The following is a 23,496-nucleotide window of genomic DNA, read 5'->3' as shown; positions in this document are numbered from 1 at the left end:
GTGTGTGAGAGTGTGTGTGAGAGTGTGTGTGTATGTATGTGAGTGTGTGTGTGAGAGTGTGTGTGAGAGTGTGTGTGTGAGAGTGTGTGTGAGAGTGTGTGTGTATGTATGTGAGTGTGTGTGAGAGAGTGTGTATGTGTGTGTGTGAGTGTGTGTGAGTGTGTGTGTGAGTGTGTGTGTGAGAGTGTGTGTGAGTGTGTGTGTATGTGTGTGTGTGAGTGTGTGTGAGTGTGTGTGTGAGTGTGTGTGTGAGAGTGTGTGTGAGAGTGTGTGTGTGAGTGTGTGTGAGTGTGTGTGAGTGTGTGTGTGAGAGTGTGTGTGAGAGTGTGTGTGTATGTATGTGAGTGTGTGTGTGAGAGTGTGTGTGAGAGTGTGTGTGTGAGAGTGTGTGTGAGAGTGTGTGTGTATGTATGTGAGTGTGTGTGAGAGTGTGTGTGAGAGTGTGTGTGAGAGTGTGTGTGTGAGAGTGTGTGTGAGAGTGTGTGTGTATGTATGTGAGTGTGTGTGAGAGTGTGTGTGAGAGTGTGTGTGAGAGTGTGTGTGTATGTATGTGAGTGCGTGTGTGAGAGTGTGTATGTGAGAGAGTGTGTATGTGTGTGTGAGTGTGTGTGAGTGTGTGTGAGAGTGTGTGAGTGTGTGTGTGTGAGAGTGTGTGTGAGAGTGTGTGTGAGAGTGTGTGTGAGAGTGTGTGTGTATGTATGTATGTGAGTGTGTGTGAGAGTGTGTGTGTGTATGTATGTGAGTGTATGTATGTGAGTGTGTGTGTGAGAGTGTGTATGTGAGAGAGTGTGTATGTGTGTGTGTGAGTGTGTGTGAGTGTGTGTGAGAGTGTGTGTGTGAGAGTGTGTGTGAGAGTGTGTGTGAGAGTGTGTGTGAGTGTGTGTGTGTGTATGTGAGAGAGTGTGTGTGAGAGTGTATGTGAGTGTGTGCGAGTGTGTGAGAGTGTGTGTGAGTGTTTGTGAGTGTATGTATGTGTGTGTGAGTGTGTGAGTGTGTGTGTGCTTCTGGGCAGTGCCAGGCTAGGTGCACCCTGAGCCCACATTGCCAAGTTGGAGGCAGTCGCCCTCCAGCAACAACAGCGGAGGGCAACGGAGCGACGCTCACAACAACGGGCGGAGCGCCGGGCGGATAAAGCGGAGCGAGTTGGTACATGAGCGGGCACAGGTGGTGCATCAGCCACTCGTCTCAGTCATCTCAGTCAGTCGACCCGTGGCACCTGCTGGGTCTGCCCCGTGACCTCCTGCCAGCGGGCGTTCGACACTTCACGTGGCAGCCTCAACGTGCACCTAGCCTGGCACAGGCGTCGTGGAGACGACACCGCCACTTAGTGGCGAGTTCGATCACCGCACACGGTCACCACCAACACCACCACCACCACCACCAGGTGACGATTATCTGAACCGGCCGTGGGCCTCCCCTAGGTCGACTCAGCCTCAAATGAGTTGCCTGGGTGCGGTGTGTAGCGAACATCGCCACTGATGAGGGAGACAAAGGCGGTCGGGCGTGGTGCTGGGCACCCATTCCCTTCTGCCCGCTCCCTCCCTCCCATCATCAAACAGAGCGCCATGAACTTGATTACGCACTCCATAAAAACCGTGACCATGTCACTAACTCTCGCTCTCTCTGTCAATATGTGAGTGTGTGTGTCACTGTGTGTGTGTGTCACTGTGTGTGTGTGTCACTATGTGTGTGTCACTGTGTGTGTCACTGTGTGTGTGTCACTGTGTGTGTGTGTGTGTCACTGTGTGGGTAACTGTGTGTGTGTGTCACTGTGTGTGTGTGTCACTGTGTGTGTGTGTCACTGTGTCACTGTGTGTGTCACTGTGTGTGTGTGTCACTGCGTGTGTCGCTGTGTGTGTCACTGTGTGTGTGTGTCACTGTCTGTGTCACTGTGTGTGTCACTGCGTGTGTCGCTGTGTGTGTCACTGTGTGTGTGTGTCACTGTCTGTGTCACTGTGTGTGTCACTGTGTGTGTGTGTCAGTGTGTGTGTGTGTGTGTGTCACCGTGTGTGTCACTGTGTGTGTGTCACTATGTGTGTGTCACTGTGTGTGTGTCACTGTGTGTGTGTGTCACTATGTGTGTGTCACTGTGTGTGTCACTGTGTGTGTGTCACTATGTGTGTGTCACTGTGTGTGTCACTGTGTGTGTGTCACTGTGTGTGTGTCACTGTGTGTGTCACTATGTGTGTGTCACTGTGTGTGTCACTGTGTGTGTGTCACTGTGTGTGTGTGTGTCACTGTGTGGGTAACTATGTGTGTGTGTCACTGTGTGTGTGTGTCACTGTGTGTGTGTGTCACTGTGTCACTGTGTGTGTCACTGTGTGTGTGTGTCACTGCGTGTGTCGCTGTGTGTGTCACTGTGTGTGTGTGTCACTGTCTGTGTCACTGTGTGTGTCACTGCGTGTGTCGCTGTGTGTGTCACTGTGTGTGTCACTGCGTGTGTCGCTGTGTGTGTCACTGTGTGTGTCACTGTCTGTGTCACCGTGTGTGTCACTGTGTGTGTGTCACTATGTGTGTGTGTCACTGTGTGTGTCACTGTGTCACTGTGTGTGTGTGTCACTGTGTGTGTCGCTGTGTGTGTCACTGTGTGTGTCACTGTGTATGTGTGTCACTGTGTGTGTGTGTCACTGTGTGTGTCACTGTGTGTGTGTCACTGTGTCACTGTGTGTGTGTGTCACTGTGTGTGTCACTGTGTGTGTGTGTCACTGTCTGTGTCACTGTGTGTGTGTCACTGTGTGTGTGTCACTATGTCACTGTGTGTGTGTCACTGTGTGTGTGTGTCACTGTGTGTGTATATGTGTCACTGTGTGTGTCACTGTGTGTGTGTGTCACTGTGTGTCACTGTGTGTATATGTGTCACTGTGTGTGTCACTGTGTGTGTCACTGTGTGAAGGGGGAGCGGTGGGTGTAGTGGTTAGCGCTACTCTGCACTACGAACCCGGCGTCCCGTGTTCAATTCCCAATCACGGCCACCAACACCACCAGTGACGACTATCTGAACGGGTCCTGGGCCTCCCCTAGGTCGACTCAGCCTCCAATGAGTACCTGGCAAACAACAGGGAGTGGCTCTTCTTCTGGACAAAATAATGAAGGGGGCATGGGAGCGTGGCGGTGAGGTGTGGGAAGCTGTAAGCCCCAAACCACATTGGGCTCGCCTTCCCATCAACCGGAGGCGAGGAGTGGTGGTCGTGGTTACTTATGCCCCCACCGAAGATGAACATCAGTGGAGGGGGATGCAGGCAAAGCCGATGAGTTAGATTCATTCAATTACCTCCTGTCACAGGTGCTGGCTAAAGTGGCCCCTCGGGATAGAGTCATCTTGTTGGGTGACTTCAATGCCCGAGTTGGTCATAATGCTGGCACCTGGTCTGGAGGCTGATAAGACTTTTATGCAACCTATGGAATTGTAATTACCAAACACGCTGTTCCGGCATCGGCGCATCCACACAACATCATGGATGCACGCTGGGTGCCAAGCAAGAACATCTGCTGGACTACATAGTGACGGACCAGCGGATGCGGGCCCATGTCCTTGACACCAGGACCTACCGTGGAGCTGATCTGCCCACTGACCATCGGCTCATGTGCCATGCCGGCCTTTATAGGTGCTCGCTAACAGCGCTTGCCCCAACAGTCTGTTAAGGCTACACGGGGGATCTTTGTGCGTGTGTCACTGTGTGTGTGTGTCGGTGTGTGTGTTGATGTTTGAACGGATGAGCACACGCGAGAGCTGATCTCATCTTATCGTTAGATTCATTATCACCACGATCACTCCCCTGGCATTACCCGGCACACACACACACATCGCATGCACACACACACACCACACACACACCACACACACTCACCGCATGCACACCACACACACTACAAACACACACCACACACACCACACACACACACTCCACACACACTACAAACACACACCACACACACACCACACACACACATCGCATGCACACACACACCACAAACACTACACACACACACCACACACACACACTCCACACACACCACACACCGCATACACACACACACACACTACACACACACACTACACACACACACACACACCGCATGCATACACACCACACACACAATCTAACACACACACACTACACACACACACTGCACACACACTACACACACACACCACACACACACCGCATATACACACACCACACACACAATCTAACACACTCACACTACACACACACACATCACACACACCGCCTACACACACACGACACACACTACACACATACCACACACCGTATACATACACACACCACACACACTACACACACACACCACACACACTACACACCACACACACCACACACACCACACATACTACACATACACACCACACACACACACACCACACACACCACACACACTACACACCACACACACCACACACACCACACACACCACACATACTACACATACACACCACACACACACACACCACACACACCACACACACTACACGCCACACACACCACACACACCACACACACTACACACCACACACACCACACACACACACCGTATACAAACACTACACACACCACACACCTCTCACACCTCACACCACATGCAAACACACGGAGGGCAGAGGAGCGACGCTCACAACAACGAGCGGAGCGCCGGGCGGATAAAACGCAGTGAGTTGGCACAGTAGGGGGGGTACAGCTGGTGGTGCATCTACCGGTCATCTCAGTCGGCCAACCCATGGCACCTGCTGGGTCTGCCCCGTGACCTCCTGCACCTAGCCTGGCACAGTAGGGGGTACAGCTGGTGGTGCATCTACCGGTCATCTCAGTCGGCCAACCCATGGCACCTGCTGGGTCTGTCCCGAGACCTCCTGCACCTAGCCTGGCACAGTAGGGGGGTACAGCTGGTGGTGCATCTACCGGTCATCTCAGTCAGACAACCCATGGCACCTGCTGGGTCTGTCCCGAGACCTCCTGCACCTAGCCTGGCACAGTAGGGGGGGTACAGCTGGTGGTGCATCTACCGGTCATCTCAGTCGGCCAACCCATGGCACCTGCTGAGTCTGTCCCGAGACCTCCTGCACCTAGCCTGGCACAGTAGGGGGGTACAGCTGGTGGTGCATCTACCGGTCATCTCAGTCAGACAACCCATGGCACCTGCTGGGTCTGTCCCGAGACATCCTGCACCTAGCCTGGCACAGTAGGGGGGTACAGCTGGTGGTGCATCTACCGGTCATCTCAGTCAGACAACCCATGGAACCTGCTGGGTCTGTCCCGTGACCTCCTGCACCTAGCCTGGCACAGTAGGGGGTACAGCTGGTGGTGCATCTACCGGTCATCTCAGTCAGCCAACCCATGGCACCTGCTGGGTCTGTCCCGTGACCTCCTGCACCTAGCCTGGCACAGTAGGGGGTACAGCTGGTGGTGCATCTACCGGTCATCTCAGTCAGTCGACCCGTGCCGTGTGCGCAGTAGTGTAGTGTATAATGTATAGTAGCAGTGTAGTGTATAGTCTATAGTAGTAGTGTAGTGTATAGTGTATAGTATTAGTGTAGTGTATAATGTATAGTAGTGTAGTGTATAGTGTATAGTAGTAGTGTATAGTGTATAGTAGTAGTGTAGTGTATAATGTATAGTAGTAGTGTAGTGTATAGTGTATAGTAGTAGTGTAGTGTATAGTAGTAGTGTAGTGTATAATGTATAGTAGTAGTGTATAGTAGTAGTGTAGTGTATAGTGTATAGTAGTAGTGTAGTGTATAGTGTATAGTAGTAGTGTAGTGTATAATGTATAGTAGTAGTGTAGTGTATAGTGTATAGTAGTAGTGTAGTGTATAGTGTATAGTAGTAGTGTATAGTGTATAGTATTAGTGTAGTGTATAATGTATAGTAGTAGTGTAGTGTATAGTGTATAGTAGTAGTGTATAGTGTATAGTATTAGTGTAGTGTATAATGTATAGTAGTAGTGTAGTGTATAGTGTATAGTAGTAGTGTAGTGTATAATGTATAGTAGTGTAGTGTATAGTGTATAGTAGTAGTGTAGTGTATAGTAGTAGTGTAGTGTATAGTGTATAGTAGTAGTGTATAGTGTATAGTAGTAGTGTAGTGTATAGTGTATAGTAGTAGTGTAGTGTATAGTGTATAGTAGTAGTGTAGTGTATAGTGTATAGTAGTAGTGTAGTGTATAGTGTATAGTAGTAGTGTAGTGTATAATGTATAGTAGTAGTGTAGTGTATAGTGTATAGTAGTAGTGTATAGTGTATAGTAGTAGTGTAGTGTATAATGTATAGTAGTAGTGTAGTGTATAGTGTATAGTATTAGTGTAGTGTATAGTGTATAGTAGTAGTGTAGTGTATAGTGTATAGTAGTAGTGTAGTGTATAATGTATAGTAGTAGTGTAGTGTATAGTGTATAGTAGTAGTGTAGTGTATAGTAGTAGTGTAGTGTGTAGTGTATAGTAGTAGTGTTTTGCAGTCGTGTATAGTGTATAGTAGCGGTGTAGTGTATAGTGTATAGTAGTGTAGTGTATAGTGTATAGTAGCGGTGTAGTGTGAAGTGTATAGTAGTGCAGTGTATAGTAGTGTAGTGTATAGTGTATAGTAGTAGTGTATAGTAGCGGTGTAGTGTATAGTAGTGTAGTGTATAGTAGTGTAGTGTATAGTGTATAGTAGTAGTGTATAGTGTATAGTAGCGGTGTAGTGTATAGTGTATAGTAGCAGTGTAGTGTGTAGTGTATAGTAGTAGTGTAGTGTATAGTGTATAGTAGCGGTGTAGTGTATAGTGTATAGTAGTAGTGTAGTGTATAGTGTATAGTAGTAGTGTATAGTGTATAGTAGCGGTGTAGTGTATAGTGTATAGTATACGCGTTGACGGCACTCACCGCGTAGCGTCTGCACCGTGGGCTCTGAGAAGAGCGGCAGGAGAAGGAGGCACAGCAGATAAAAGAGGGAGAATGCGTTGTACCTCAGCACCACCGCTACGGACGACACGCACACACACACAACGTATGGGTTGACAGGTATGCTGATTTACACTACACTATACACTACACTACTATACACTACACTATACACTACACTATACACTACACTACTATGCAATAGACTATACACTACTATACACTACACTATACACTACACTACTATGCAATAGACTATACACTACTATACACTACACTATACAACACATTACTATACACTACACTATACACTACATTACGATACAATAGACTATACACTACACTACTATACACTACACTACTATACACTACACTATACACTACATTACTATACACTACACTATACACTACATTACTATACAATAGACTATACACTACATTACTATACACTACACTATACACTACATTACTATACACTACACTATATACTGCACTAGTATACACTACACTGTATACTGCACTAGTATACACTACACTATACACTACACTACTATACACTACATTACTTTACACTACACTATACACTACATTACTATACACTACACTATACACTACACTACTATACACTACACTATATACTGCACTAGTATACACTACACTATACACTACACTACTATACACTACACTATATACTGCACTAGTATACACTACACTGTATACTGCACTAGTATACACTACACTATACACTACACTATACACCACACTATACACTACACTATACACTACACTACACTATACACTGCACTACTATACACTACACTATACACTACGATACACTACACTACTAAACACAATGGCAATGCCACGGTCATCATGAATTAAAAACCACATACAACAACCACAACATAATCCAGGACCTTCTTAATGATGGCATTTATACCAAAATCTAACAAAGAACCTTCAAACCAACTGGCTACAAAAACCAACAATATCATCACCAATTCGATCTGTCTAATCGAATCGACCAAGCAGCTCTCTCGAAAACCTCCGGCTGCTAGACCACCCACATTTTATGGTCTTGCAAATATCCATAAAGAAGGCACTCCACTCCATCCTGTCGTTTCTACCATCAGCTCATCTACCTACAATCTGGCCCCACCTCAACAAGACATCATTCAGCTAGCTTGATTTCTATAACATTCGGTCACAGTTCTAATGACCTGCACCGTTTCATTGCTTTTATGGCTTTATTTTGGTGATTTTCGAAACGTTTTTTTGGCTTTGGCCATGTTTGTGTTGTTGTAGTACAGAGTTAGACTGATGGCCTTAATCTAAGTTGTCTTGTGGTGGTTGTTGTTGTTTAACTTTTATGGCTTTATCTTGGTGATTTCGAAACGTTTTTTTGCTTTGGCCATGTTTGTGTTGTTGTAGTACAGAGTTAGACTGATGGCCTTAATCTAAGGTGTCTTGTGGTTGTTGTTGTTTAACTTTTATGGCTTTATTTTGGTGATTTTCGAAACGTTTTTTTGGTTTGGCCATGTTTGTGTTGTTGTAGTACAGAGTTAGACTGATGGCCTTAATCTAAGGTGTCTTGTGGTTGTTGTTGTTTAACTTTTATGGCTTTATTTTGGTGATTTTCGAAACGTTTTTTTGGCTTTGGCCATGTTTGTGTTGTTGTAGTACAGAGTTAGACTAATGGCCTTAATCTAAGTTGTCTTGTGGTGGTTGTTGTTGTTGTTTAACTTTTATGGCTTTATTTTGGTGATTTTCGAAACGTTTTTTTGGTTTGGCCATGTTTGTGTTGTTGTAGTACAGAGTTAGACTAATGGTCTTAATCTAAGTTGTCTTGTGGTTGTTGTTGTTTAACTTTTATGGCTTTATCTTGGTGATTTTCGAAACGTTTTTTGGCTTTGTCCATGTTTGTGTTGTTGTAGTACAGAGTTAGACTGTTGGCCTTAATCTAAGTTGTCTTGTGGTTGTTGTTGTTGTTTGACTTGCATCCCACTGGGATGTTTGTACAGGGCTGGTGTACGGTGATTTTTTTCTGCAATATTTTGCCGTCTTTTCTTGGATTTTCTGTTTGCACTCAGTCACATATTCACTTTAAGATGTTTTCTGGTTCATGTTTTTTTGTTTGTTGCGGTTGCACCCGATTCAAGAGCCGAATGGCTCACAGGGCTACACCTAATACATGAACTTTCGAACTTTGATAGCACTGGTCAACACACTTTTTCTGGCATAAGGTATTCCAACGATCTTAAGGTAATTGTGGGGTGCTGATTCCAAATCCGGCATCAGTTTTTGTCCATCACATCAGGTTTTTGAGATATCAAATGTTGCATTTTCAATCAAAACTGCGGAAGAAAAATATTAAATGAATGTGGATATCTACATAAAGTAATATTATAAACACACCATCCTAAAAATAGGGGCAAGTGCTGTTAGCGAGCACCTATGAAGGCCGAAACGGTACACGAGGGGGTGGGTGGCCAGCACCACGCCCGGCCGCCTTTGTCTCCCTAGTGGCGATGGTTACTGGCGCACCCCACAGCACCAGGTAACTCATTTGAGGCTGAGTCGACCTAGGGGGAGGACCCCAGGACTGGTTCGGATTAATCGTCACCTGGTGGTGTTGGCCGCGAGCGGGAATGGAACCCGCGTCACCCGCGCGGCGCTAACCGCTGCACCACCACTCCTCCTCACCACGAAGACAAAGATCCCCCGTATAGCCTTCATAGACTGTAGGGGCAAGTGCTGTTAGCGAGCACCTATGAAGGCCGGCACGGCACACGAGGGGGTGGGTGGCCAGCACCACGCCCGGCCGCCTTTGTCTCCCCAGTGGCGATGTTTACACACCGCACCGGGTACTCATTTGAGGCTGAGTTGACCTAGGGGAGGCCCGGGACCGGTTCAGATAATCGTCACTGGTGTTGGCAGTGAGCGGGAATCGAACCCGGGTCCCCAGGTTCGTAGTGCAGCGCGCTAACCGCTGCACCACCGCTCCCCATAACACAATCACACACACACACAGTCACACACACACAGTTACACACACACACACACAGTTACACACACAGTTACACACACAGTCACACACACACACAGTTACACACACAGTTACACACACACACACACACAGTCACACACACACACAGTTACACACACACACAGTTACACACACACAGTTATACACACAGTCACACACACACACACAGTCACACACACACAGTTACACACACAGTTACACACACACACAGTTACACACACACACAGTTACACACACACAGTTATACACACAGTCACACACACACACACAGTCACACACACACAGTTACACACACAGTTACACACACAGTCACACACACACAGTTACACACACAGTTACACACACACACAGTTACACACACAGTTACACACACAGTCACACACACACAGTTACACACACAGTTACACACACACAGTTACACACACACAGTTACACACACAGTTACACACACACAGTTACACACACACAGTTACACACACACTTACACACACACACAGTCACACACACTTACACACGCAGTTACACACACACAGTTACACACACACACACAGTCACACACACAGTCACACACACAGTCACACACACAGTTACACACAAACACAGTCACACACACAGTCACACACACAGTCACACACACAGTCACACACACAGTTACACACAAACACAGTCACACACACAGTCACACACACAGTCACACACACAGTCACACACACAGTTACACACACACACACACGCACGTGTAAATTACACGCACACACAGTCACACACACACTTACACACCCACAGTTACACACAGTCACACACACAAACACACACAGTCACACACACACACTTACACACACAGTTACACACAGTCACACACACAGACACACACAGTCACACACACACACAACTACACACACACACACACTTACACACACACACACTTACACACAACTACACACACACACACAGTCACACACACACACAGTTACACACACACAGTCACACACACAGTGACACACACAGTCACACACCCAGTCACACACACAGACACACACACAGTCACTTACACACAGTTACACACACACTTACACACACACAGTCACACACACAGTCACACACACAAAGTCACACACACACTTACACACAACTACACACACACAGTTACACACACACACACACTTACACACACACACTTACACACACACAGTCACACACACAGTCACACACACACAGTCACACACACTTACACACAACTACACACACACAGTTACACACACACTTACACACAACTACACACACACAGTTACACACACACACACAGACACACACACACACACACAGTTACACACACACACACACTTACACACACACAGTCACTTACACACAGTTACACACACAGTCACACACACACACTTACACACAACTACACACACACAGTTACACACACACACACAGTTACACACACAGTCACACACACACACTTACACACAACTACACACACACAGTTACACACACACACACAGTTACACACACACACACACACTTACACACACACAGTCACACACACAGTCACACACACACACAGTTACACACACACTTACACACACACACACACAGTTACACACACACAGTTACACACACACACTTACACACACACAGTCACACACACACAGTCACACACACAGTCACACACACACAGTCACACACACACTTACACACACACACACACAGTTACACACACACACACACAGTTACACACACACTTACACACACACAGTCACACACACAGTCACACACACAGTCACACACACACTTACACACAACTACACACACACACACAGTTACACACACACACAGTTACACACACACACACAGTCACACACACAGTTACACACACACACACACACAGTCACACACACACTTACACACACACACTTACACACACACAGTCACACACACACACAGTTACACACACACACACAGTTACACACACACACACACAGTCACACACACACAGTTACACACACACACACACACTTACACACACACAGTCACACACACACAGTTACACACACACACACACAGTTACACACACACTTACACACACACAGTCACACACACAGTCACACACACACACACAGTTACACACACACACACACAGTTACACACACACACACAGTCACACACACACAGTTACACACACACACACAGTTACACACTTACACACACACAGTCACACACACACAGTTACACACACACACACACTTACACACACACAGTCACACACACACAGTTACACACACACACACAGTTACACACACACACACAGTTACACACACACAGTTACACACACACAACAACAACAACAACAACCGCCATTCGCCACTAAGTGGCGGTGACGTCACCACGACGCTTGTGCCAGGCCATGTGCACCTTGAGGCCACGTGAAGTGTCGAACGCCCGCTGGCAGGAGGTCACGGGGCAGACCCAGGTGCCACGGGTCGACTGACCGAGATGACCGAGATGACTGGCTGATGCACCACCTGTGCCCCCTACTGTGCCAACTTGCTGTGCTTTAGCCACCCGGCGCTCCGCTCGTTGTTGTGAGCGTCGCTCCTCCGCCCTCCGTTGTTGTTGGAGGGCGACTGCCTCCAACTGCCCAGTAGCGTCCTTCACGAGCCTCCTCCACTGAGGCCGATCTTGACACCGCTGGTACCAGTCATCGGCAAGTCCACTCAGCTCCACGTCCTCCTGTACCACATCACTCCATCTCTTCTCTAGCCCGTGCCGCGCCCGTTTAGCCCCCTCGATCCGGCCGAACAAAAGCTGTTTAGGCATGCGGTGGCTGGGCATGCGGGCTACATGACCCAGCCAACGCAGCCTTGCCTGCCGGAGGAGCTCACTGATGGGACTTTGCCCAGATCTTTCAAGGACTTGTGAGCTCCTCACACAATCCAGCCTGGTCAAACCCAGGATGGATCGTAGGCAGGCCAGCCTAAATGTTTCCAACCGGCGAAGATGCTCCACTAGGGGGGTCCACGTTTCGCAAGCGTAGAGAAGGGAGGGAATGACCGTGGCCGAGAAGACCTGAAGCTTCGTGCGGAGCGACAGACCAGGTAGCTTCCACACAGCGTTACGCAACCGATGAAAAGATATTGCCGCTCGACTGATTCGGAGTGAGACCTCTGCTGATAAACTGGAGCTGGTCATGAGCACACTGCCCAGGTATGGGAAACTCTCTACTCTCTCCACAACTGCCCCATCACCGATTGGGAGTTGTGGGGGCGGAGTGCCCGATGGTACAAAATACCCAGGCAGGTGCTTAGTTTTGGTGGGGCTGATGGTAAGGCCCCACCTCTTAGTGGCACACTCCAGCCTCAGCAGCAGCGTCTCCAACTCCTCTTCTGAATGAGCAGCTATTACCAAATCATCGGCATACATAACGTGGTTGACCAATAGGGAGCCATCCCTTGATCGCACCCGGGCGTCGATCAGCCTCCCATTATATCTGTACCAAATGGTAATTCCCCCGGTACAGCTATTGAAGGCTTCACGAACTACGCAGTCGAAATAGATGTTAAATAATGTGGGAGCCAGAGGACATCCCTGTCGCACCCCAAGGTGTACAGGGAAAGGCTCCGACTCCCGGCCACGTAGTTTTACCCGGGCCCGCTCACCATCATGAAGGTCCTTAATGATCGTGAGCAGAGGGTCAGGGACTCCGAAAGCACGAAGAACAACCCAGAGCCCAGTCCTACTGATGGTATCATAGGCCTTGACCAGGTCAATAAAGCAGAGATGTAGGTCTTTTTGGAATTCCCTACACCTCTGCTGTAGCAGACGGACAGAAAATATGGCATCTGTGCAGGACCGCCCTTTCCTGAAACCACATTGGGGCTCCGCAAGCCTCTCCTCAGCGTGCCTAGCAAGGCGATGTTGAATAATCCTTGCCAGGACCTTACCCGGCACACTGAGGAGTGAGATGCCCCTGTAGTTGTTACAGTCTGTGCGGTCCCCCTTCTTAAAGAGGGGGACCACCAGGGCATCCTTCCAGTCCTGCGGAACCCGTCCAGTGGTCCAGACACACACACACACAGTCACACACACACTTACACACACACACACACACTTACACACACACAGTCACACACACACAGTTACACACACACACAGTCACACACACACACAGTTACACACACACACACACAGTCACACACACACAGTTACACACACACACAGTCACACACACACACAGTTACACACACACACACACAGTCACACACACACAGTCACACACACACACAGTTACACACACACAGTTACACACACACACACACAGTCACACACACACAGTCACACACACACACAGTTACACACACACAGTTACACACACACACACACAGTCACACACACACAGTTACACACACACACTTACACACACACAGTCACACACACACAGTTACACACACACACACAGTTACACACACACACACAACTACACACACACAGTTACACACACACACACACTTACACACACACAGTCACACACACACAGTTACACACACACACACAGTTACACACACACACACACAGTCACACACACACAGTTACACACACACACACACTTACACACACACAGTCACACACACACAGTTACACACACACACACAGTTACACACACACACACACAACTACACACACACACAACTACACACACACAGTTACACACACACACACAACTACACACACACACAACTACACACACACAGTTACACACACACACACACAACTACACACACACACACAACTACACACACACACAGTCACACACACAGTTACACACACACACACACTTACACACACACAGTCACACACAGTCACACACACACACAGTTACACACACACACACAGTTACACACACACACACACAACTACACACACACACAACTACACACACACACAACTACACACACACACTTACACACAACTACACACACACAGTTACACACAGTCACACACACACACAGTCACACACACACACACACGAACACGTGTAAATGACACGCACGTGCACATTCCGACATGGACCAATGAGAACAAGGCCTCCCCACACGCGCTCAGCAGCCCCCCCCCCCCCCACTGTGACGTCACCCCCCTAATTACCCCGCCCCCTCGACCCCCCCCCCCCCCCCCGATATGGTCACGTGGGAACAAGCGATGGTCTGTTGTGATGGAGGAGGGTGACGCAGGGCAGAGCCCCCCCCCCACCCACTCCGCCTACACACTCCACCTCATCATCATCCACCACCACCTCCTCCACCTCCACCACCTCCTCCACCTCCACCTCCACCTCCTCCACCTCCACCCCCCCACCCCCTCCACCCCGTCACGTGTGACCTCTCAGCCCGGAGAGAGACAAAGGCGGCCGGGCGTGGTGCTGGCCACCCACCCACCACCACCCACCCACCACCACCCACCACCACCCCCCCACCACCACCCACCCACCACCACCCCCCCACCACCACCCACCCACCACCCACCCACCACCACCCACCCCCCACCACCCCCCCACCACCACCCACCCACCACCCACCCACCACCACCCCCCCCCCACCACCCCCCCACCACCACCCACCCACCACCACCCACCACCACCCCCCCACCACCACCCACCCACCACCCCCCCCCACCACCACCCCCCCCACCACCACCCCCCCACCACCACCCACCCACCACCCACCCACCACCACCCCCCCCCACCACCCCCCCACCACCACCCACCCACCACCACCCCCCCCCCCACCACCCCCCCCACCACCACCCACCCACCACCACCCACCCACCACCACCCACCACCACCCACCCCACCACCCCCCCCCCCACCACCACCGCCCCCACCACCACCCACCCACCACCCACCCACCACCACCCCCCCACCACCACCCCCCCACCACCACCCACCCACCACCCACCCACCACCACCCACCCACCCACCACCCACCCAGCACCACCACCCACCCCACCACCCACCCACCACCACCCCCCCACCACCACCCCCCCACCACCACCCACCCACCACCACCACCCACCCACCACCCACCCACCACCACCCCCCACCACCACCCCCCCACCACCACCCACCCACCACCCACCACCACCACCACCCACCCACCCACCACCCACCCCAGCACCACCCGCCTCGTGTACCCGCAGCGCCGGTAGCCTTCATAGGTGCTGCTACTCGCTAACAGCACTTGCCCCGGCAGTCTGTTGAGGCTACACGGGGGATCTTTGTCTTTGCCTTTTGGTGGTGGCAGTGGCGGAGGGAGCGGTGGCGCAGCGGTTAGCGCAGCGCTGCGTCACCTGCGACGTTTGCGTCCGGGGAGCTGCGCTGTGAATCACGGCTACGGCACCCGAGATCGACCCCTCACTCACCAACTCACCCACTCACTCACCCCACTCACCCACTCACTCACCCACTCACTCACTCACTCATCCACCCACCCACTCACTCGCTCATCCACTCACCCACTCACCCACTCACTCACCCACTCACCCACTCACTCACCCACTCACTCACCCACTCACTCACCCTTTCACTCACCCACTCACTCACCCACTCACTCACCCACTCACCCACTCACTCACCCACCCACTCACCCACTCACCCACTCACTCACCCACTCACTCACCCACTCACTCGCTCATCCACTCACCCACTCACTCACCTACTCACTCACCCACTCACCCACTCACTCACCATCTCACCCACTCACTCACTCACTCACCCACTCACTCACCCACTCACTCACCCACTCACCCACTCACTCACTCACTCACCCACTCACTCACTCACTCATCCACCCACCCACTCACTCGCTCATCCACTCACCCACTCACGCACCATCTCACTCGCTCATCCACTCACCCACTCACCCCACTCACTCACCCACTCACTCACCCACTCACTCACCCTTTCACTCACCCACTCACTCACCCACTCACTCACCCACTCACCCACTCACTCACCCACCGACTCACCCACTCACCCACTCACTCACCCACTCACTCACCCACTCACTCGCTCATCCACTCACCCACTCACTCACCTACTCACTCACCCACTCACCCACTCACTCACCATCTCACCCACTCACTCACTCACCCACTCACTCACCCACTCACTCACCCACTCACCCACTCACTCACTCACTCACTCACCCACTCACTCACTCACTCACTCACCCACTCACTCACTCACCCACTCACCCACTCACTCACTCACTCACCCACCCACTCACTCGCTCATCCACTCACCCACTCACTCACCTACTCACTCACCCACTCACCCACTCACGCACCATCTCACTCGCTCATCCACTCACCCACTCACCCACTCACTCACCCACTCACTCACCCACTCACTCACCCACTCACCCACTCACTCACCCACCCACTCACCCACTCACCCACTCACTCACCCACTCACTCACCCACTCACTCGCTCATCCACTCACCCACTCACTCACCTACTCACTCACCCACTCACCCACTCACTCACCATCTCACCCACTCACTCACTCACCCACTCACTCACCCACTCACTCACCCACTCACCCACTCACTCACTCACTCACTTACCCGCTCACTCACCCACTCACTCACCCCACTCACTTATCCGCTCACTTATCCACTAACCCACTCACTCACCCGCTCACTCACCCACTCACTCACACACTCACTCACCATCTCACTCACCCCACTCACCATCTCACTCACCTACTCACTCACCCACTCACTCACCTACTCACCCACCCACTCACTCACCCACTCACCCACTCACCCACTCACCCACCACCCACTCACTCACCCTCCCACCATCTCACTCACCCACTCACTTACCCACTCACTCACCATCTCACTTACCCACTCACCCACTCACCCACCCACTCACTCACCCACTCACCCACTCACTCACCCACTCACCCACTCACTCACCCACCCACTCACTCACCCACCCACCATCTCACTCACCCACTCACTTACCCACTCACTCACCATCTCACTTACCCACTCACCCACTCACCCACCCACTCACTCACCCACTCACCCACTCACCCACTCACTCACCCACCCACTCACTCACCCACCACCCACTCACTCACACCACCCACCATCTCACTCACCCACTCACTTACCCACTCACTCACCATCTCACTTACCCACTCACCCACTCACCCACCCACTCACTCACCCACTCACCCACTCACTCACCCACTCACCCACTCACTCACCCACCCACTCACTCACCCACCACCCACTCACTCACTCACCCACCCACCATCTCACTCACCCACTCACTTACCCACTCACTCACCATCTCACTTACCCACTCACCCACTCACCCACCCACTTACTCACCCACTCATTTACCCACTCACTTACCACTCACTCACCCACTCACTCACTCACCCACCTACTCACTCACTCACCCCACTCACTCACTCATCCATCTACTCACTCACTCACCCACTCATCCACCCACTCACTCACCCACTCACTTACCCACTCACTCACCCACTCACCCACTCACTCACCCACTCACTATCTCACTCACCCACCCACTCACTCACCCACCACCCACTCACTCACCCTCCCACCATCTCACTCACCCACTCACTTACCCACTCACTCACCATCTCACTTACCCACTCACCCACTCACCCACCCACTCACTCACCCACTCACCCACTCACTCACCCACTCACCCACTCACTCACCCACCCACTCACTCACCCACCCACCATCTCACTCACCCACTCACTTACCCACTCACTCACCATCTCACTTACCCACTCACCCACTCACCCACCCACTCACTCACCCACTCACCCACTCACCCACTCACTCACCCACCCACTCACTCACCCACCACCCACTCACTCACCCACCCACCATCTCACTCACCCACTCACTTACCCACTCACTCACCATCTCACTTACCCACTCACCCACTCACCCACCCACTCACTCACCCACTCACCCACTCACTCACCCACTCACCCACTCACCCACCCACTCACTCACCCACCACCCACTCACTCACTCACCCACCCACCATCTCACTCACCCACTCACTTACCCACTCACTCACCATCTCACTTACCCACTCACCCACTCACCCACCCACTTACTCACCCACTCATTTACCCACTCACTTACCCACTCACTCACCCACTCACTCACTCACCCACCTACTCACTCACTCACCCACTCACTCACTCATCCATCTACTCACTCACTCACCCACTCATCCACCCACTCACTCACCCACTCACTTACCCACTCACTCACCCACTCACTCACTCACCCACCTACTCACTCACTCACCCACTCACTCACTCATCCATCTACTCACTCACTCACCCACTCATCCACCCACTCACTCACCCACCCACCATCTCACTAACTCACTCAGTTACCCAAGCACCCACTCACCCATCCACTCACTCACCCACTCACTCACCCACTCACTCACCCAACCACTCACTGACCCATTCATCCTCCCACTCACTCACCCACTCACCCACCATCTCGCCCACCCACTCACCCACCCATTAATTCACTCACCAACTCACACACTCACCCACCCACTCACCCACCCACTCACCCACCCACCCACCCACTCACTCACCCACCCACCCACCCACCCACCCACTCACCCACCCACCCACCCACCCACCTCCCACCCACTCACCCACCCACTCACCCACCCACCCACCCACCGACTCACCCACTCACTCACCCACTCACTCACCCTTTCACTCACCCACTCACTCACCCACTCACTCACCCACTCACCCACTCACTCACCCACCCACTCACCCACTCACTCACCCACTCACTCACCCACTCACTCGCTCATCCACTCACCCACTCACTCACCTACTCACTCACCCACTCACCCACTCACTCACCATCTCACCCACTCACTCACTCACCCCACTCACTCACCCACTCACTCACCCACTCACCCACTCACTCACTCACTCCACCCACTCACTCACTCACTCATCCACCCACCCACTCACTCGCTCATCCACTCACCCACTCACGCACCATCTCACTCGCTCATCCACTCACCCACTCACCCACTCACTCACCCACTCACCCACTCACTCACCCACTCACTCACCCACTCACCCACTCACTCACCCACCCACTCACCCACTCACCCACTCACTCACCCACTCACTCACCCACTCACTCGCTCATCCACTCACCCACTCACTCACCTACTCACTCACCCACTCACCCACTCACTCACCATCTCACCCACTCACTCACTCACCCCACTCACTCACCCACTCACTCACCCACTCACCCACTCACTCACTCACTTACCCGCTCACCTCACCCACTCACTCACCCACTCACTTATCCGCTCACTTATCCACTAACCCACTCACTCACCCGCTCACTTCACCCCACTCACTCACACACTCACTCACCATCTCACTCACCCACTCACCATCTCACTCACCTACTCACATCACCCACTCACTCACCTACTCACCCACCCACTCACTCACTCACCCACTCACCCACTCACTCACTCACCCACATCACCCACTCACTACACACACTCACTCACCATCTCACTCACCCACTCACCATCTCACTCACCTACTCACTCACCCACTCACTCACCTACTCACCCACCCACTCACTTACTCACCCACTCACCCACCCACTCACTCACCCACTCACCCACTCACTCACCCACTCACCCCCACTCACTCACCCACTCACCCACCCACTCACTCACCCACTCACTCACCCACTCACTTACCCGCTCACTCACCCACTCACTCACCCACTCACTTACCCTTTCACTCACCCTTTCACTCACCCACTCACCCACTCACTCACCCACTCACTCATCCACTCACTCACCCTTTCACTCACCCACTCACTCACCCCACTCACTCATCCACTCACCCACTCACTCACCCACCCACTCACCATCTCACTCACCCACTCACTTACCCACCCACCATCTCACCCACTTACTTACTTACCCACTCACCCACCTACTCACCCACTCACTCACCCAGCTACCATCTCACTCACCCGCTCACTCACCCACTCCCTCACCCACCCACTCACCCACTCACTCACCCACTCACTCACCCACTCACCCACTCACTCACCCACTCACTATCTCACTCACCCACCCACTCACTCACCCACCACCCACTCACTCACCCTCCCACCATCTCACTCACCCACTCACTTACCCACTCACTCACCATCTCACTTACCCACTCACCCACTCACCCACCCACTCACTCACCCACTCACCCACTCACTCACCCACTCACCCACTCACTCACCCACCCACCCACTCACTCACCCACCCACCATCTCACTCACCCACTCACTTACCCACTCACTCACCATCTCACTTACCCACTCACCCACTCACCCACCCACTCACTCACCCACTCACCCACTCACCCACTCACTCACCCACCCACTCACTCACCCACCACCCACTCACTCACCCACCCACCATCTCACTCACCCACTCACTTACCCACTCACTCACCATCTCACTTACCCACTCACCCACTCACCCACCCACTCACTCACCCACTCACCCACTCACTCACCCACTCACCCACTCACTCACCCACCCACTCACTCACCCACCACCCACTCACTCACTCACCCACCCACCATCTCACTCACCCACTCACTTACCCACTCACTCACCATCTCACTTACCCACTCACCCACCCACTCACTCACCCACTCACTTACCCACTCACTTACCCACTCACTCACCCACTCACTCACTCACTCACCCACCTACTCACTCACTCACCCACTCATCCACCCACTCACTCACCCACTCACTTACCCACTCACTCACCCACTCACTCACTCACCCACCTACTCACTTACTCACCCACTCACTCGCTCATCCATCTACTCACTCACTCACCCACTCATCCACCCACTCACTCACCCACCCACCATCTCACTAACTCACTCAGTTACCCAAGCACCCACTCACCCATCCACTCACTCACCCACTCACTCACCCACTCACTCACCCAACCACTCACTGACCCATTCATCCTCCCACTCACTCACCCACTCACCCACCATCTCGCCCACCCACTCACCCACCCATTAATTCACTCACCAACTCACACACTCACCCACCCACTCACCCACCCACTCACCCACCCACCCACTCACCCACCCACCCACCCACCCACTCACCCACCCACCCACCCACTCACCCACCCACCCACCACCCACCCACTCACCCACCCACCCACCCACCGACTCACCCACTCACCCACTCACTCACCCACTCACCCACCCACTCACCCACCCACTCACTCACTCACTCACCCACTCACCCACCCACCCACTCACCCACCCACTCACCCACCAACTTACCCACTTAGCTACCCACTCATTCACTCTCAGCTACCCACTCACCCACTCAGTCACCCACTCAGTCACCCTTACCTACCCACTTAGTCACTCACCAACTCACTCACTCACCCACTTAGTCACTCACTCACCCACCTGCAATTCACTCAGCCACTAAATAAGTCACCAAGCCGCTCATTCGCGCACCCACCAGACAGACAGGCAGACAGACAGACAGACAAGCAGACAGAGAGACAGACAGAGAGACAGGCAGACAGACAGACAGACAGGCAGCTACATCGGCGTACAGACAGACAGACAGGTAGACAGACAGACAGACATGCAGACAGACAGGTAGACAGACAGACAGCTACATCGGCGTACAGACAGACAGGCAGACAGACAGACAGACAGGTAGACAGACAGACAGCTTCATCAGCGTACAGACAGACAGACAGGCAGACAGACAGACAGGCAGGTAGACAGACAGACAGCTTCATCAGCGTACAGACAGACAGACAGGCAGACAGACAGGCAGACAGACAGCTACATCGGCGCACAGACAGGCAGACAGACAGGCGTACAGGCAGACAGGCAGACAGACAGACAGGCAGACAGACAGGCAGACAGACAGCCGTACAGACAGACAGACAGGCAGACAGCCACATCGGCGCACAGACAGACAGACAAACGCTCGGACCGCTTTGTGGCCACGTGGCGAAGCGATGGGAGTTGTTTTTTTTTTGGGGTGTAAAATTCCTGGAAATTAATTTCGCACAGACACAGGTGGCCCGGGTAGCCTGCGCGGGCTGTTGGGGCAAGTGCAGCGTCTGTGGGCACACGAGGGGGGGGGGGGGCTGGGTGAGCAGACCTAGGGCTGAACGATTTGGGGAAAATATCGATTTGCGATTATTTTTTTTCCGACAGATCGATTGCTATTTGATTTCAGTCGAGCTTCGGTTCAATATTCACTGTGTGATCGATTTAAAACACGTGATGGAGCATTACCACGGGATGACGATTTAAAAGATATGAATAGCTTCCAAAGTGTGTTCATTAAAATGTTTTAATTGAAAAAGAACAATCGCATATAGAGCAATTGTTAAGTTAAAATTAAT

The 23,496-nt window shown here is 51.9% G+C and overlaps 1 long non-coding RNA gene across 1 annotated transcript in view; it reads right to left on the bottom strand.

The window, feature by feature from the left end:
• Positions 1 to 6,874: 6,874 nt before the first annotated feature.
• LOC144952877 (uncharacterized) overlaps positions 6,875 to 23,496 on the bottom strand; it is an 88,072-nt gene continuing 71,450 nt past the window's right edge. The window contains exon 3 of the long non-coding RNA XR_013640707.1: positions 6,875 to 6,972. This is a non-coding gene — a long non-coding RNA (uncharacterized LOC144952877). The remainder of the gene's footprint in view (positions 6,973 to 23,496) is intronic.

This window comes from Lampetra fluviatilis, chromosome 70 (genome assembly GCF_964198595.1).
Source record: "Lampetra fluviatilis chromosome 70, kcLamFluv1.1, whole genome shotgun sequence".
Taxonomy (NCBI): domain Eukaryota; kingdom Metazoa; phylum Chordata; class Hyperoartia; order Petromyzontiformes; family Petromyzontidae; genus Lampetra; species Lampetra fluviatilis.
The sequence above is the reverse complement of the archived record's forward strand: the minus strand, read 5'-3'. Positions and strand labels throughout refer to the sequence as shown.